Source organism: Caretta caretta, chromosome 1 (genome assembly GCF_965140235.1).
Source record: "Caretta caretta isolate rCarCar2 chromosome 1, rCarCar1.hap1, whole genome shotgun sequence".
NCBI classification, from domain to species: Eukaryota; Metazoa; Chordata; order Testudines; family Cheloniidae; genus Caretta; species Caretta caretta.
Genome location: NC_134206.1, coordinates 229,352,358 through 229,368,813, shown reverse-complemented (window position 1 = coordinate 229,368,813; position 16,456 = coordinate 229,352,358). Strand labels below are relative to the sequence as shown.

Here is a 16,456-nt window from a genome sequence, read left to right as displayed (position 1 = left end):
TCATTATGTTTGTACAGCTCGTAGCATTATGGGGCCCTGATCTTCCTTGGTTGAGGCCTCTAGATAGCATTGTAACAAAAATGATAAAACTGAACCCAGAAAAAATGTGACTCAGTCTGAGGTGACATACACTGGACATCTCCTCACAGCAGAGTGATTGAAAGCTGATCCCAAGATCTGTGTACAGTCACAGTCATTGTGCTCACCTAAACTCAGAATGGAAGTCTAATACCACCAGCAGTTCTAGACTCCCCAGCGTGGGCAGGGGTGGTCTGTGTGTGCTCCCTCCCACATATGTTGCCCAGCTGAGCTATCACTGTGCAAGAAGAGCACACACTGGACCGTTTCAAAGGCTGTTTCCGGGGCTGCACTCCCCTGTTCTCTAGAAGAAACTGTAGCAGCCTGAAATGCCATGGGTCAGATCCTCAGCTGGCGTAAATCAGTGTAGTTCCATGGAAGTCATGTGAGCTAAACAGATTCACACCAGCTGAGAATCTGGCCAAATGCCTTTAGGGGTGCCTATTGAAGCAGTGTGGCTCCACACTACCACTGTGGGCTTAGGCTTAAGGCCACCATTTTAGCCCTTAAAAGGGAGAGAAGAAATAAGGTGCTCCCCTGCTCTGTATTCACAAACATATTAGTCCACTACACAGTGTCCTGCTGTGCATTCCAAAATGTACTTTCCAAGTGAGAAGGACAGTCAAAAGGAAAAGAGGTACCTGGTTTTTATCATGAAAAACAGCATACTGTATGCAATCATGATGGGAAAATGTTATAAAGTGTCACTCGGGAGTTTTTAGTGACTTTGTGGCAGATCTAACCAGTTTTTCACATCATGAAACCTTACTCTACATTATTCATTACACAACGTTATTTATTAGGGTAGAAACTACAACACATGACACACACAAATAACATCTGTAGCAAAACAATGTTCTTTTGCAACACATCTTGCTTTTGTTTGCAGGGCAGCTAACATTCTTCCTGAAATCATTGATACTTTTACCATCAGTTTCTGAATGGATGTGTCAATTTTAAACTTTTTTGCTTCAGGAGTAGAAGGAGGGTTTCCAACTATTCATTTAGGACCTACTCCTGCCAAAGTATCTTAGAATTGCCTTCATCCTTCTAATGCAGGATCATTTCTCAAGCAACTCTTCTGTTGCTTTTCTCAGCCAGATTTTAAATATTCCAAGCCACTAGCCTCCTGCCACTTCCTTGGAAGTTGTTTTCAAGTGGAAAATAGTATTATTTAATCCTTGTACACCCTATACGCCCTGCTAATGGCACACTTAGTCGGAAGAAGTTCTCCAAATGAATTTAACTGCTTAGGCATCTTATCCCTCCCCATTAACAAACAGTTTTCTCTTTTTGGGTTTCCTTGAAGAATTACCATATTTTGAGGGTATCTTCATGAAGAACTTATCAGGGACTGTCCATCCCACCAAAAGCAATTATTTTCTTGGGAGTGTCTTCCTATTAGTGGGTCCCTTAAAAATAAATAAAATAAATCAGCATCTCCATCATATCAGTACCTCCTCTTAAGAGAAGTTCTTTGGAATGTGCTAGCATGGCTTCACAGCTCTGGTACCTGAGCTAGCTAGATTTCCCTGTGATTGCAGTGGAGGCATACATGAACCTGCAATTGGCTCTACATGGGTGAAACCGTGTGCCCGTGGGGAGTCAGTTAAAAATCAACAAGGGTCTATGCTGCCATGGGGGACCACCCACACAGAGCTCATTGAAAGACTGGGGCCTAAATGAGATATGCAAATCGCATCCCAAAGAGTACAGCACAAAGAACCAAAATACAATCAGCCAAGTCCATCATTGGTGTAACTCTACTGAAATCAAAGGATTTTCACAAGGGATAAATTTGTCCTCAGAAATTTAACCAGCGGGCGAACCATTGCCCTCAGTTCCAGCATGCATCTCCCACTAACATAAATGGGATTTTCATGCTTGTGGGTTTAAGATAATGAATGGCCCTAAAACATTAGAAAATGGTGTCAAATTTTCCCTATTTACTCCTTTCTCGCCACCCTTAAATATTCCCCCCCATTGTATTATTATGCCCTCCCACCAGAGGTGGGTTGAAACTATTTATTGAAAACGTTATGTTCAACATCTGTTCCCTCACCTGATTCCTTGCTTTTTTTTGCTTTTTCCTTATCACCCCAAACAGACTCCATTCCCATAAACATTTCTTGCATATTGCTTGACAGATTTTCCCCCTTCTCCTCTTCTCTCTCTGTCCATCCCCATACACTCTTCTTTGTTCACTAACTAACTGTTCTGTCAAGCCAGTTCAAATGCTAGCTCCACATCCTGAAGATCCTTAATCTGTCCCTGTCTTCCACAGTTGGAAGGATAAATATCTATGTGGAGCTATATCTCACTTTCCTAAATAGCCAGTAAAGGCCATGGGTGTCCCCTCAATGACATTCCTAATCTTTCCTGACCCAGGATTATCAAGAGTTGAGTTTATTTGGCTTTGTGCTCTTAGACAGCTGGTGCAACCCAGTTGAGGTCAATGGAGTTAACCAGTAAAATGGAAAGGAGTTGGCCCAACGTTTCCAGGCAAATAGTTGATAAACTGCTGAATTGGAATTCATTTGCAAATTGGATACTATTAATTTAGGCTTAAATAGAGACTGGGAGTGGCTAAGTCATTATGCAAGGTAGCCTGTTTCCTCTTGTTTTTTCCTACCCCCCCCCCCCCCGATGTTCTGGTTTAACGTGGATTTAAACTTGGAGAGTGGTCAGTTTAGATGAGCTATTACCAGCAGGAGAGTGAGTTTGTGTGTGTATGGGGGTGGGGGGGATGTGAGAAAACCTGGATCTATGCAGGAAATAGCCCGACTTGATTATGTAAAGAGTTGTCACTTTGGATGGGCTAGCACCAGCAGGAGAGTGAATTTGTGTGGGGGGGTGGAGGGTGAGAAAACCTGGATTTGTGCTGGAAATGGCCCACCTGTTGATCACTTTAGATAAGCTATTACCAGCAGGACAGTGGGGTGGGAGGAGGTATTGTTTCATATTCTCTGTGTGTATATAAAGTCTGCTGCAGTTTCCACGGTAAACATCTGATGAAGTGAGCTGTAGCTCACGAAAGCTCATGCTCAAATAAATTGGTTAGTCTCTAAGGTGCCACAAGTACTCCTTTTCTTTTTGCGAATACAGACTAACACGGCTGTTCCTCTGAAACTTGATAATTCAGACAATTCATCTGGAAAGGAGAACTAAAATCAAGCTGTTTTTTTTAAATTTAGAAGCAGCAGCCACTGTTGACTTGTAAAGGGTATACTGTTCTATTATAGGGATTTCAGATCTAGATGTGGTCCCTCACAATTTTTTTAAAATAACAGTTTTAGTAAGTGGATCTAAAAGGGTGAGTGTCAGTCTTAATTTCCTGACTTTTATTGAGTAGCATCAGATACTTCAGAGGATTTTATTAAGTAATTTTTCTGTGTGACTTTTTAAAAAGCTATGATTAATTTCTAAGGCAGTGGTTCCCAAACTTGTTCCACCACTTGTGCAGGGAAAGCCCTGGCGGACCGGGCCGCTTTGTTTACCTGCCGGGTCCACAGGTTCGGCCAATTGCAGCTCCCAGTGGCTGTGGTTCGCTGCTCTAGGCCAGTGGGAGCTGCTAGAAGCAGCATGGGCCAAGGGACATACTGGCCGCAGCTTCCAGCAGCTCCCATTGGCCTGGAGCAGCGAACCATGGCCACTGGGAGCCGCAATCGGCCAAACCTGCGGACGTGGCAGGTAAACAAACCGGCCCGGGCCGCCAAGGGCTTTCCCTGAACAAGTGGCAGAACAAGTTTGGGAACCACTGTTCTAAGGCATTGGAGTGACATTCATATTTATGATCTGCCTGGTATTACTGCAGGTATGCTTTGTGTGTTGTCATGACAAACAGCAATTAAACGAGAATTATTTTAAAGAAAAAAATACAATATATCATATCAATCTTAGGAAAGCAAATAGGAAAATGGGAGGTAAGATATCTTAATATTTAAACCTGTTTCATCCATACAACTTCCAGATTGTCCTAATCTATAACATATTTTAATTTTTTTGTCCTAGGTGGTTCTTATAATGTATCTGTGCCATTTTAGTACTGGATTGTTAAGGTTACACTGATTTGGGAAATTTGATAATAATCTTATATTTAAATATTGTCTGTTAGTCAACAGGTATCCTAAGCATTTTATAAACTCTTTATTACATTATTCACTACAGAAATCACTGCAACTATCACTGAAATGCAGCCAGCTCTGAATCAGAATGTGGCAAATGTTTGGTAGCACAGCTGCAATATTTACCCATGGCTTAGGTTAGGGAAAGAAATAAAGAATATTGAATTTGTACCAGATTCAGTGGTGATACAGAGTTTGGTATAAGTGTTTCCTGCTGGTTTAAACTATTAAAAAAATATGGCCTGATAACTCCTGCAACACAAAGTCCTTAGGCCCAAGTGAGGGGTTGTTTCAGCACTGTCCTGGAGGGAAAAGAGTATCACTTATTAAATCCCCAACAGCATTTCCCAGGTCTAAGCCTTAATTTATGAGCTCTGATAAGATCAAGAATCAAGATCTCTGATAAGATCAATTATTGAAGTGCTGTGTCTTTAAGGGTATAGTCTCTGTTTGCAACCATCTTGTTTCAGAGGCTAGACAGTTAGTGTGACCAGACAGCAAGTGTGAAAAATTGGGACGGGGGGGAGTAATAGGAGCCTGTATAAGAAAAAGACCCAAAAATCGGGACTGTCCCTGTAAAATCAGGACATCTGGTCACCCTAGGGTTGAAGTCTCATATAAGGAGATACTCTGTCTGCCTATATGCTTGAACAGCACCTAGCACAACGGGGCTGTGATCTTGATTGATATTTCTATATTTCTGCATGTTACTGCAATACTGCTACTACTAATTAGTAGTTTAATAATAATTGAATTCCCTGACACGACATCATATCACATTGCATTGTTGGAGATGCTGTTTTTTGCAAAGTTCCTTGCAAAGTCCCCTGTGGTCCCTTTGCCTGCCTTCGATGACTGACAAGTTAAAAATTCCATGGTACATTTCACGTATACCCAATATTTGATCAACACATCTTCTAAACAAAAATGGTTCCAATGTTCAAGGTTCTGTGTGTGCGCTTAGAGACTGCCATTTTTTTCAATAGAGCCACTGCACAAATATTTTACTTAACATAATACTGTGAGATGCCTTGAATATGGAAAGGTGCTATATGAGAGCCAATGTTATCTAGAGCTAACACTGTGGGATGGGACACAGGAGATCTGACCCTGACTTGCTGTGTGATGCTGGGCAAGTCACAACCACTCTGTACCTCCATTTCCCTCAGCTGTGGAATAATGATACTTACCTACCATAAATGGATGCTCTGAGGGTGAAATAATTGATGTTTATAAATAATATTAATATCTAGCTCTCTCTATAGCACTTTTCTTCTGCAGATCTCCAAGTCTTGTACAAGCACCTTAGATCCTTCGATGGAAGACACTACAGTAGAGCAAAGTATTATTTATTGGATTAAAAAAACATTCTTCTCTGTTCTTTAAATATTGACTTAACTTAAGACTTATAGAAGAAAACAGTGAGTCAACAAAAATGATGTCAGCTGAAGGCATTATGGAGCTATTGGAGGTCACTCTTTCAAAATCAGGGAATAGCTTTCATTTTAACATAAAGAACATGTATCTCTGGGAAATAACATCACTAATCAATAATCAGTAAGGAACAGCTTGGGAGTGATCACCCAGGAAGGGAGCAAAATATGTTAAGGCTAGAGTGTTGGTGTGGGGTGGATCCCCAAATGGATATTCTCCTCAGAATTTTGGGCCTGATTGTAATTCATCTTACACGAAGAAGGAATCATGGCCTGATGGTTGGGGCACCAGCTTACGAGTTTAATTCCTAGCTGTGCCATACATATCCTGTGACCATACATATCCTGTGGAGAATATTGGGCCTCAGTCTTCCATCTATTTTTTTTTTAAACGGAAGCGTTGTGAGTGTAAGCAGAGTCAGAATGAGCTCTCACCTGACATCTGGTGGTGAGCTGTGGAAAAGGACTTCAGGGGCTGATCTTGTTTTCATGGCACACCCACCCTGCCTAGAATGATGGGACTGCTTGCCCAAATGGTCACTTTGGCTGCTGTGGGCTCCCCAGTCTCTTTGCTATTGGGGCAGGAGTAATAAAGTGTTGTTATCCTGGTTATGTGAATCTAGGACAGTAGAACTGTACTTGGCATTTTATGACTGAGGGACTCACCCTCAACTAAGCAGCACTCACTAGGCAAGGGACATGGGTTCCAAAGGCCAGTGAATTGAGAGAGGCTGGGGATAGGCATTTGTACCTGGGAGTATGGGCCCCTTCTGAGGACTCTAAACACCACTTTGGCTCTTCCTCTCTCTACTATGTAATAACAAAGCTAATTTAGACTCAAGTAAGAGTCTTGTTATATGCTGCAGAGCTGAAATCACTGATACCTGGGTTTAAGCATTAGACCTACTTTGGGCTAGTGGTTCTGATGCAAGAAGACTATCCAGGTCCACCAGCAGTGAGGCTCCCCTACTAACAGCTGAAATCACTGAGAGCTGTGTTCCTCTGAGATAAATGGGGGGAACTGAAGATATATTGTTGTGCGGCTGGAGGAGAGACGTGGCCAGTGGAGCAGCTGGTGGTGAAGACTGGAGCAGAACCACATAGAGAGGTAAGGATATTGCCTGTCGAGGGCCTGAGCAGTGGCACGTGTAAGGTGCCTCTATACCTCCCCCCACTTCCACCCAGGCTGGGAGGTGAACTCTGCAGATGAACTTCTGAACTCTGGGGCTGCACTGACCAAGGACAGCAACTTTGAGTGGGGTGACTTTTGGGTTGCTGGACTTAAGAACCCAAAGGGAAAGGACACAGCCCAATCTACTTGGGGGTGGGTCTTCTGGTTCATGGTTTGTGTTTATGAACCCTAGTTGTGGTGTTTTCCCAATTTAATGCTGAGTTGTTTAGCTCCTGTTATTAAAGATTTTTTGCTACACTGAGACTCTGTGCTTGTGAGAGGGGAAGTATTGCCTCTTTGAGGCGCCCAGGGGTGTGTGTGTAATTTTCCCAGGTCACTGGGTGGGAGCTCGAGCCGGTTTTGCATTGTATTTTTGAAAGGGAACCTCTAGGTACTGAACCTGGCCCTTGTTGCTGTCAACTCTGCCTGGCAGAAGGGTTACATGAGGATAAATTCATTAATGCTTGTGAGATGCTCAGAGGCTACAATGATGGGAACCAGGTATGTACTTAAATAGATGGTGTAGTTCTTGACTGACACCACTGAAGTCAAGATAAATTCTGGCCATTTATTTCTTAGGGCCAGATTTTTAAAGGCACATAGGCACCTTACTCCCATTGATTTCAAATCTGGCCCTTAAACACTTGTCTTTTTTGTTTCTTTAAGGTGTAGAATTTTTTATGACTTAACCCAACTTTCCCATCATCTTGTGTCTGTCTCTGTGCCTTATAACCTTTTGAAATAGAAACAACACGTAAAAGTGCTGTGTTGATACACTTAATCCTCACTTCTCTCTTTTCTTTCTCAGCTTTTCTGATCATCATCATTATTCTGGCCAGGGCTTACTTAACATTAGGGAAGTGTTAAAAAAAAAAAAAAACTGAAATCACATAGACAGCAAAAAACAAAAACAAACCATAAAACTTTTTTTTTCACCGTAATATAGTTAGGAAAATGGCAGGTAGTTTCTACAGATTGCAAAAGTGTCATTCTTGCACATGGAAGGATGAATTCTGCCCTCAGTAACATCTGTGGGATGAGGTTGGTTTTAGTGGGTATTCACTGACATAGGCTGAGGTGAGGACAGAACCTGCCACTGATAAACTGTGAAGGTGTGAGCCAGTAGTTTTGCACAGCTCTGACTGGTATCAGGATACAATGCTCTTTTTTCCAAACATTAACTCATCCTTTCAGCTGCTCTGTGGTTTCCTGTGCTTGTACTAATGTGAATTTCCCTTCATCTAATGGCTTGTTTACCATTATGAGTTGAGAGATAGATCCACCCATGTTTAATTTAGGAAGCCGCAGTTTGCCCACTTTTTGGTAGCTGTGAACAACTGAGTGAAAAAAATATTAAGCCCTTTATTTTCAAACGCATGAACTGTTTTTGCTGTCTCAAGTTAGACGCCCAAAAATTGTGCCCCCAACCCAATTTAGCAGACACCTTTGAAAATGTAGGCTTAAATGACCAATACCTGTCTCCCAGTTCTCTGGCAGCAAGAGAACGTTAGTACTACAGTTGCCACTCATCCAAAATTCATGGACAGTCACAATTTTCACAGATCTAGCTCACACCCTGGAAGCCTTTCTTGGCACAGACTGTGATTATATGGTGTGGTGTGATGTCATCAACCATCGGAGGAGCTGCTGCTGCTGCCACCATCCAGCTTAGCGCATGTCAACTATTGTAATGACAGTGATAACCTGCTGTTACTTTTGATTTCTGCCATCCAGTCCAACCCCCCAATTACATCATCTGCAGGGGGTTGGACTGGATGGCACTCTTGCTTCAGCTTTTGGTATTCATGCTAACTCCCCTCTTTCACACAGCTCTGGGGGGAAGGAAAAGCCATTGACACTTCTGCTCACCTTGATTAGTAGCTCCTCAGAATGGTCACCCAGCGAAGACATTGCTGTGGGAGGAGGGAAGGTACATAAAAATGAATGGCTCCCCCTACATGAGATATTTTATCCTGGGGAGGCCATATTGTTGCTATCACAGGCATTTGGTAATTTCTAATTTTTTTTCTTATGTAAGATGGTTTTCTTTCTCTTGGCTGTATTCTTCCTCTGAGATAGTAAAAAGAAAAAGGGGAAAGGGAACATCAGACAAAATTAAGCCACCTCTGTTATGAACTGCTCTTTTAGGCCTTGTCTACCCATAAAAGTTGTACTGCTTTAACTCTACGGGTATAGTTAAAGTTGTTCAACCCTCCTACTGTGGATGCAGTTATAGTGTTATGAAGATGAAGGAGAATAATGATACCAGTGTAAATTACTGTTATACCCGTATAAGTGTGTCCACACTATGGCTTTTACTGGTATACGTATATTGTAAAAAATCACACTCCTACTGACATAGTTCCCCCAGTAAAACTTTTAAGTATAGAATATGCCCTAGGCCTTCCTCTTCTGATCAGGTGCTGAGACAGACCTGTATATCTTACCATTAGCAGAGGATTCCGATAAAACTTTGACTGGGGTAATTCCAACTCATCCTGGGATTATTTTTAATCTACCAGTATGTTGTTTTTCCTTTGTGAAAACCAGGCAAGATTAAATACTTATGACTCCAAGTTATAACATCTGGATGATCACACACACACCCACACATTAAGAAGCAGTTGCAAATTAGCAGTATAAAATAAGGTCCCAATCCTCAGAGACGGGCTTCTGCACCCAGGCAGGGCCTTATTGAAGTCAACAGGGCTCAGTATAGGTGCCACACAGATCCAGTTACAGGACTGAGGCCTAAGATATAATTAAAATGAATAGTAAAGAACTCTTGTGCTCACTAAGCAAAATACAGTTTCTAAGCAAAAGAATGGAAGCTTCAGAGACCTTCCATAGGGAATGTAATTTATATATTTTGTGTTTTTTGTTAAACAACCTAGTATTTTTGAGTTTGAGCAGAGTCTTGGATGCAGGAGACATGTATCACATCTTTAGAAACATATTAATCCTATAGGTTCTTTAGACCAAAGAAACAAAATTGAATATTCAATTCTAATTCTTTTGTAGCTACACTAACTCTGCTTTTAACATTTATTTTAGAATTTCTAAAGATAATGTAATAAGAAAGAAAACAGGCAGTGCAGCAAACACATTTTTTGTCCTGGTAACCTATCAAAGAAAAAAAATGATGCAATATTAAAAAAAAATTACCAACAGTTTAGAGTGGAAAGCGTTGTATTTCTTTCCTTGTTAAAGGTCTGCTCCTTCTCCCATTGAAGTTGGTGGCAAAATCCCCAGTATCTTCAATGGAAGTAGGATCAGGCCCAAAATTTGTTTAATTGCCGGGGGGGAGCAGAGGGGAATAAATTTTTGCAGATTATATTGAAACTGGGTGCATCTGAGAATCTGACCCTAAATCACAAATGTTTGGACACAATTATTCCCGACTGGCTTGGAAAAGGGGTGGGGAGGGAACTGGAAAAAAATCATCCAGAAATGAACTTTTTTCCAGCAGCTCTATTTATTAGCAGAGATCTTCTACCTTCTAGGCCCCATACGCACCCTCAGCTTGGCTGTAATTGCTCTGCTCCTGCCAACCCACCTCAGTGTATCTCATACTCATAAGGACACAATTTTCTCCTTAGACTTCTGTGTTCAACTAAGCTAATTTTTATAGTAACACCCCTTTCCCCCACCTTACCCCACCCCTTATATGCAGAAAATAAACTGAGCTATTATGTGACTATTGGGTCACTGAGTTAAACTTAAAAAGAAAAGGAGTACTTGTGTCACCTTTAGAGACTAACAAATTTATTAGAGCCGAAACCTTATGCTCTAATAAATTTGTTAGTCTCTAAGGTGCCACAAGTACTCCTTTTCTTTTTACAGATACAGACTAACACAGCTGCTACTCTGAAACCTGAGTTAAACTTGTACCAGGCTCGATACTGCCGTTCTCACTCATGCAAAATGCTCATCTAAATCAGTGGGAGTTCTGAGGCTATAACATATAAGGATGGTAGCATGAGGTTTGTCATCTGTATTCTATAGTATGTCCTTTTTTCTTTGCTCCTCTGTAAGAGCCAGATAAAAGTGTACTGCTCTCACTGATTTAAAGGGAAGAATTTGGCATGAAAGAGAGGACTCTGTCTCTCTCTCTCTCTTTGTGTAATCTTTGCTTTTTTTATATCTGTTCTTTTTAGTCACTTTTATATGATGCTATTACAGAAGTTATTATTAATAAATTAATTAATAAGGCTGGAACCCCAATCCAATAACGTACTGATGTCCTTACACTTCCACTGGAATCCATGGGAATTGAGAAGTGAGTGTGCAACACACAGCAGGATCACCTGAAACAACTATAGTTTACAACAGTGGTTCTCAACCAGGGGTCTGGGCCCCCCTGGGGGGCCTCAAGCAGGTTTCACAGGGGCTGCCAAGCAGGCCAGCATTAGACTCGCTGGGGCTCAGGGCAGAAAGCTGAAGTCCCACAGCATGGGGCTGAAGCCCAGGTCCCTGAGCCCTGCCACCCAGGGCTGAAGCTGAAGCCTGGGCAACGTAGCTTCGTGGGGGCCTCTGTGGCATGGGGCCCCAGGCAATTGCCCGGCTTGCTACCCCCTAACGCCGGACCTGGCTTTTATATGCAGAAAACCAGTTATTGTGTCACTGGTGGGCCATGGAGTTATTATAGAATGTTGGGGGGCCTCCGAAAGAAAAAGGTTGAGAACCTCTGGTTTACAAGACTGCTGAAGTGCCTTTAATTTTGAGGCTTGTGATATTGCGACATGATGATGTAGTTTAAGGCCCAAAATTACAAATGCTGCAGAAGTTTGACAGCAGGCTTCATAGCACAAGCATTCCTTTTCACAGAACCATTAAAAATGGTAGAAAACCTAAGTATAACATGTACCAAACCCTCCAAATGAGCTACAGTTAGAGGGGGCCAAGACTTGCGGTGGATTTGCTTTGCACAAACCTTAATTTAGTATAGATCCCTGAAGGATTTCTTTTGAATTTGGGGTTGGATACATCAAACAACTTAAAGCAAAACCATCAACTATCACTTGGTTTCTCATTAAGATCATGTGAAACCAGGATGCATAGCCATAAATCCAGTTAGGATTTCTCACGATTAAGTCTTAGCAAATCTCTCAGTGATCCTGTTCTTGATGTTAAATTTCTAGTGCAACCCAAATCTAGGTGAGTTTTGCGTGACTTTGCATTCATCAGTTGTTTCTCCAATGTGTTGTATGTTACTTATAGTTTTTGCATGTGTGAAATTACCACTACACAACTGATTGCAAAGCACATTCAAAACTGTGCAAAAGAACCAAGCCTGTCAGATAAATGGTAAATCTACATGGTGAACATGGATAGACAGGTTCACCTGCATTCCTAGCTCCAGCAAGCTTCTGGCTAAACACATGCCTTTCCTTTAAGAATTTAATATCCGTCTTAGTGTCCTTGTCCTATTACCATTTCCCCCCCAGCAGTAACAATTCAACAGTTCAGCAGAGCACAAAGTAGTCTAATCACCAGGCTTGATCTCTCGAATTGTTCTGCAAACTAACTTACAGGCTGAACAAACAAGGTCATCAATGAATAACCAAAAAACAGTAACCACCCCTCTACCAACATGCATCTTTGCAGACACAGGATTCACTGCTAGTTTCAGCGGTTTTAAAGCACCAGTGACCAGCATCCAGTCTTTTAGTGCAGTGTTGTATCCCTTTGTCTTTAACAACACTTGCCTAATTCATGGGAAAAAAACCAGACCTAATTTAAGTGGTTGAGAAAGGGAGAGTGAAGGTTGAGCTGGTGAAAAATTTTCCAACAGAACAGTTTTCATGCACAAAACATTTAATGGGAATGTATCAATTTAGTGAAAAAGTATTTGAAAATTTCATTTGATAAGGTTGAAGCGCTCCATTCAACTTCAATGTGGTTGGTTCAATATTTCCAATTTGTATCTATAAACATGGAAACGACCTTTTTGAAGCGATATATATCCAAAAGGTCATTTCCATATTTCCAAAACTATTTTTCCCCCAGAAATTTTGTTTTGTAGGAAATTTTGAAGTTTGGACTTTTTGCTCCAAATCGGGATGAAAGGGACATTTCGGATTGTCAGGATTCCTGGCAGAATGGAACTTCTGAGCGTTAAGAGCGAGGGGCTCGGGCAGTTTGCATGTCATCATGTTGGGTCTGGAAGGGGGGAATCTGGAGAGCCACCCCTTGTGGTTTCTTTACACTGGCTCAGCAAGCAGTAGAAGAAAAGGAGAAGCCGATCAGTGCTTCCCACACTTCTCCTGCTCCTCGTGGCGTCTTGGACACACTCTTGAGGGTGTGGGGTTTTGTTTTTGTTTTTTTTTTAATTGTTTTTATTTTATTGCTTGCGCGCGCGCGCTCTCTCGCACTGTCTGCGAAGCGGATGCTGCTTTCCAGTCTGCTCTCTCCACCCCCTACCCCAATTCCTGGCAGGGCGCCAAGTGCAGGCGCAGCGCGTTGTGCATCTCAACTACTCCCCTCCGGTGACTGCACCTCTCAGTGCGCGCAGCAGCAGCAGCAGGGGGAGAGGGGAGGAAGAGAGGGTGCTATCACCGCAACCCACCGCCAGATAAATCCAAGGGGGAGACAGCAATGGCAGCAAGATGCAATATCTGCCATAGCCCCGGCGGCGTGTGACCGCCATGCAGGCGGCTCCGCTGGGCTGACGCGCTCTGTTCTTGCTGCCTCCCCCCGGCCCAGCCCCTCTCCCCCCGCAGGCACAGAGCGGCTCCCCGGCTTGCGGGCGCACGCGGTAAGTGGAGCGAGGGGGGTGGGGGTCCCGGCTCAGGTCTGTGGAGCCGGCACATTCCCGCCGAGCCTCGCTGCGCGGTTGTGTGTGAGGGGGGCAGGCTCCGCGTGGCTGCGAATGGCGGGGGAGCCGAGCTCCCCTCCACCCGGGCATTGCTCAGAGGGAGTCCAGGCAACTGGGATCCAGAGAGGGGGGTCAAGCCCCCCCCCCACCGCCCCCAGCTTCGGCCAAAGGCATCAGAAGCAAGGCAGAAGGGTGCCATGCCTGGAAGTGGAGGGCTCTGGATTTATAGGCGCTGCTGGTAGGTGATTATTTTGTCCTGTGTGTGACTTGTAGCTATTCGGAGGGAGTGAAGCAGAGGGTAGAGAGTTTAAATGGGAATTGCCCGAAGGGGCAAGCAGCGGGGTGAGTAAAAGCAAACGCTGCTGCATAACTTATTTTCGCTTTATCCCTGCACATGCAGGTCTCATCAACAGCATGCACCTTTGAGTGACAACAGCGTCCAGCCCCACCCTAAGCCCAGCAGCTAAAGTGGTCCTGTGATTTCTCTTGGTAGATTTCAGAGTAGCAGCCCTGTTAGTCTGTATTCGCAAAAAGAAAAGGAGTACTTGTGGCACCTTAGAGACTAACCAATTTATTTGAGCATGAGCTTTCGGGTGAGCTACAGCATCCGATGAAGTGAGCTGTAGCTCACGAAAGCTTATGCTCAAATAAATTGGTTAGTCTCTAAGGTGCCACAAGTCCTCCTTTTCTCTTGGTAGAGTTATCCTGGGTTACTGTCAATTATCCTGGGTTACTGTCAATTTCTGATTGGTAACAGGGTTCATATGAGGATATAGACGCGAGGCTCTAGGCTAGGGGAACCTTGATAAAATGAAATAAAACGATCTGGTTTGAACAAGGAAATGTTTTGGTGCCCTCAACAATGGTCTCTAGGGAGATGTTTGGTTTTTCAAACTCAAGAGACCCACTGAAGGCAAATACAAAAATTGCTCCTGTATGTATCTTTTCTCAAGGGATGACTTTATAAATACTTGGAAATCACGTAATTGTAGCACAGTTAGCAGGACTTTAGACAACGGGTCTGTTGTTCATTGAGAGAGATTTGGGTATTGGGAAAAAAGTAGTTTTGATCTTTTTTTTTTTCCTTTCTGAATCATATGTTTCCCCAGAAAATTAGAAGAAGAAAACACTTTTTTTCCCCCTAAGTGGAAACTACATTTTAGCTGAAATGTAGTGAGAATTCCTAGTCTATTCCAAACTGTGCTTAGAAATTAATACATAGTCCAGTGGGTTAATCATGGTGGTGGTAGCTCTACTGTGTTACTGACAATGTTTACGTTTTTGAAATAAACAATGCAATAGAAAATAAAGTAATAGCATTGTGAAACTTATTATTTATCCATTTAATATCAATTTTCATCTATTTTAACATTTCCATTTTGGTGGCTTTTAAATAGTAAGTATACTAAGTAAGGAGTTTTAAATTAGAGAGATTTATAAAACCATTAACTAACATTGTCTTAGAGATATTCAGCAAGATTTCTGGTTAACATTTCTGTGCATTCTATAATGTATAGTAAACATAGTTTTAAGAGTTGCTTACCCAATAGGTTTCTGTCAATACTGAGTTGATAGTTAGCCCTCATATTGGCTTGCCAACATGATGTTTTAACATATCATATGAATATAGAATTAATGTATTTGCAGTCACCTTTCACACCTGAGATACATATCTAAAATATAACTGAGGCTGATACACAAAAACATAGTAGTTCTGTCCCTATTAATAGTCTTCTTCTAACTGGATTTGACTATAAAATGCTCTTCAGTAGATCAGCTCCTGTAATCTTTATTCACATGGGTGAGATCTGTATGCATGAGCAGGAATTCACAGGATCTGTATGCATGAGCAGGTTGTATATTTCCATTTTTGTGTGTGCAGTCATTGATGATTTTGGCAAGTTATAACAAATCTGATAATTTTATGAAGGTTGAGTGCTTTAATACTCCTCAAGACCACATTAATTTGGTGAATATCTGTGTTTTTAATACTGTGAAATCACCAGTAGCAGACAGCCTTAGAAAGGGAAAAAAGTGCATCAAGGAAATGATTTAGCCTTTATCGTGTTAATAATTTCCAGCCAGCATGCTTTTAAGTATTTTCATTTTAAATTACAGGAAACAATCAGTGATTACATGTACCAGCACAATGTTTAATAATAAAAAGATACAATCTGTAGTAGTCTAAAAGTAAAGTGTTGATGGTTCATTTAGGACCAATGGTGAGGGAGAAGATGAAAGGTCAGAAGCTTTTTTTATCCATTGAGAGAGGGAGGGGAAAGTCAGTTGATTGATTAGCCATTTTTCTTGAAATTGGAATTAACTGAGTAGTGCAGTATAAATCAGCTATCATAGTCAATACATGTGGGATTTTAAGGATATAGTGGGATTAATTTATTATTATAAAGGTATGCTATAACCACTGAGTTCATGGAAGGGTAGTGCTGTCTAGTGAGAGTGCTCCTTTTTCATTAATACATCTCTTAAGTAAAGAAAAGCATATCTGAAATTTAATTCCAGCAATAAACTGAACAATACACATTATTTTATAATTTCCCGTAGTAATCTATTAATATTTTATTTATTATGAAACATGGATTGATTGGGGTGTGATGTTTGTACCACTCACTGCTGAATGGATAACTTGATGCTTAGTCTTCAGTTCTCTCATTAATAATCTAATTATAGGAAGAGGCTGGAAAGAATATTGAATGAAGAGTTGTTCCCAGTGGACTTGGAAAGGAAGTCACTTTAAAGTAGAACAGTATTTTAACCATTCTGGCCATAACTTTTTACCCACAGTCAGGGTCAGATTTTCAAAACAGCTCTGCTC

General features: G+C 41.9%; 1 protein-coding gene across 4 annotated transcripts in view; it reads left to right on the top strand.

Moving 5' to 3' along the window:
- The first annotated feature begins 13,245 nt into the window (after positions 1-13,245).
- Positions 13,246-16,456, top strand: part of PRR5 (proline rich 5) — a 128,852-nt gene continuing 125,641 nt past the window's right edge. For 2 of the 4 annotated variants that reach the window (XM_075121324.1, XM_048825094.2), the window contains exon 1: positions 13,246-13,563. The gene's annotated coding sequence lies outside the window, so the exon portion shown is untranslated. Of the gene's footprint in view, positions 13,564-13,605; positions 13,862-16,456 lie in introns of those variants that run through there. The other 2 variants (XM_048825109.2, XM_048825104.2) reach the window with 2 other exon arrangements.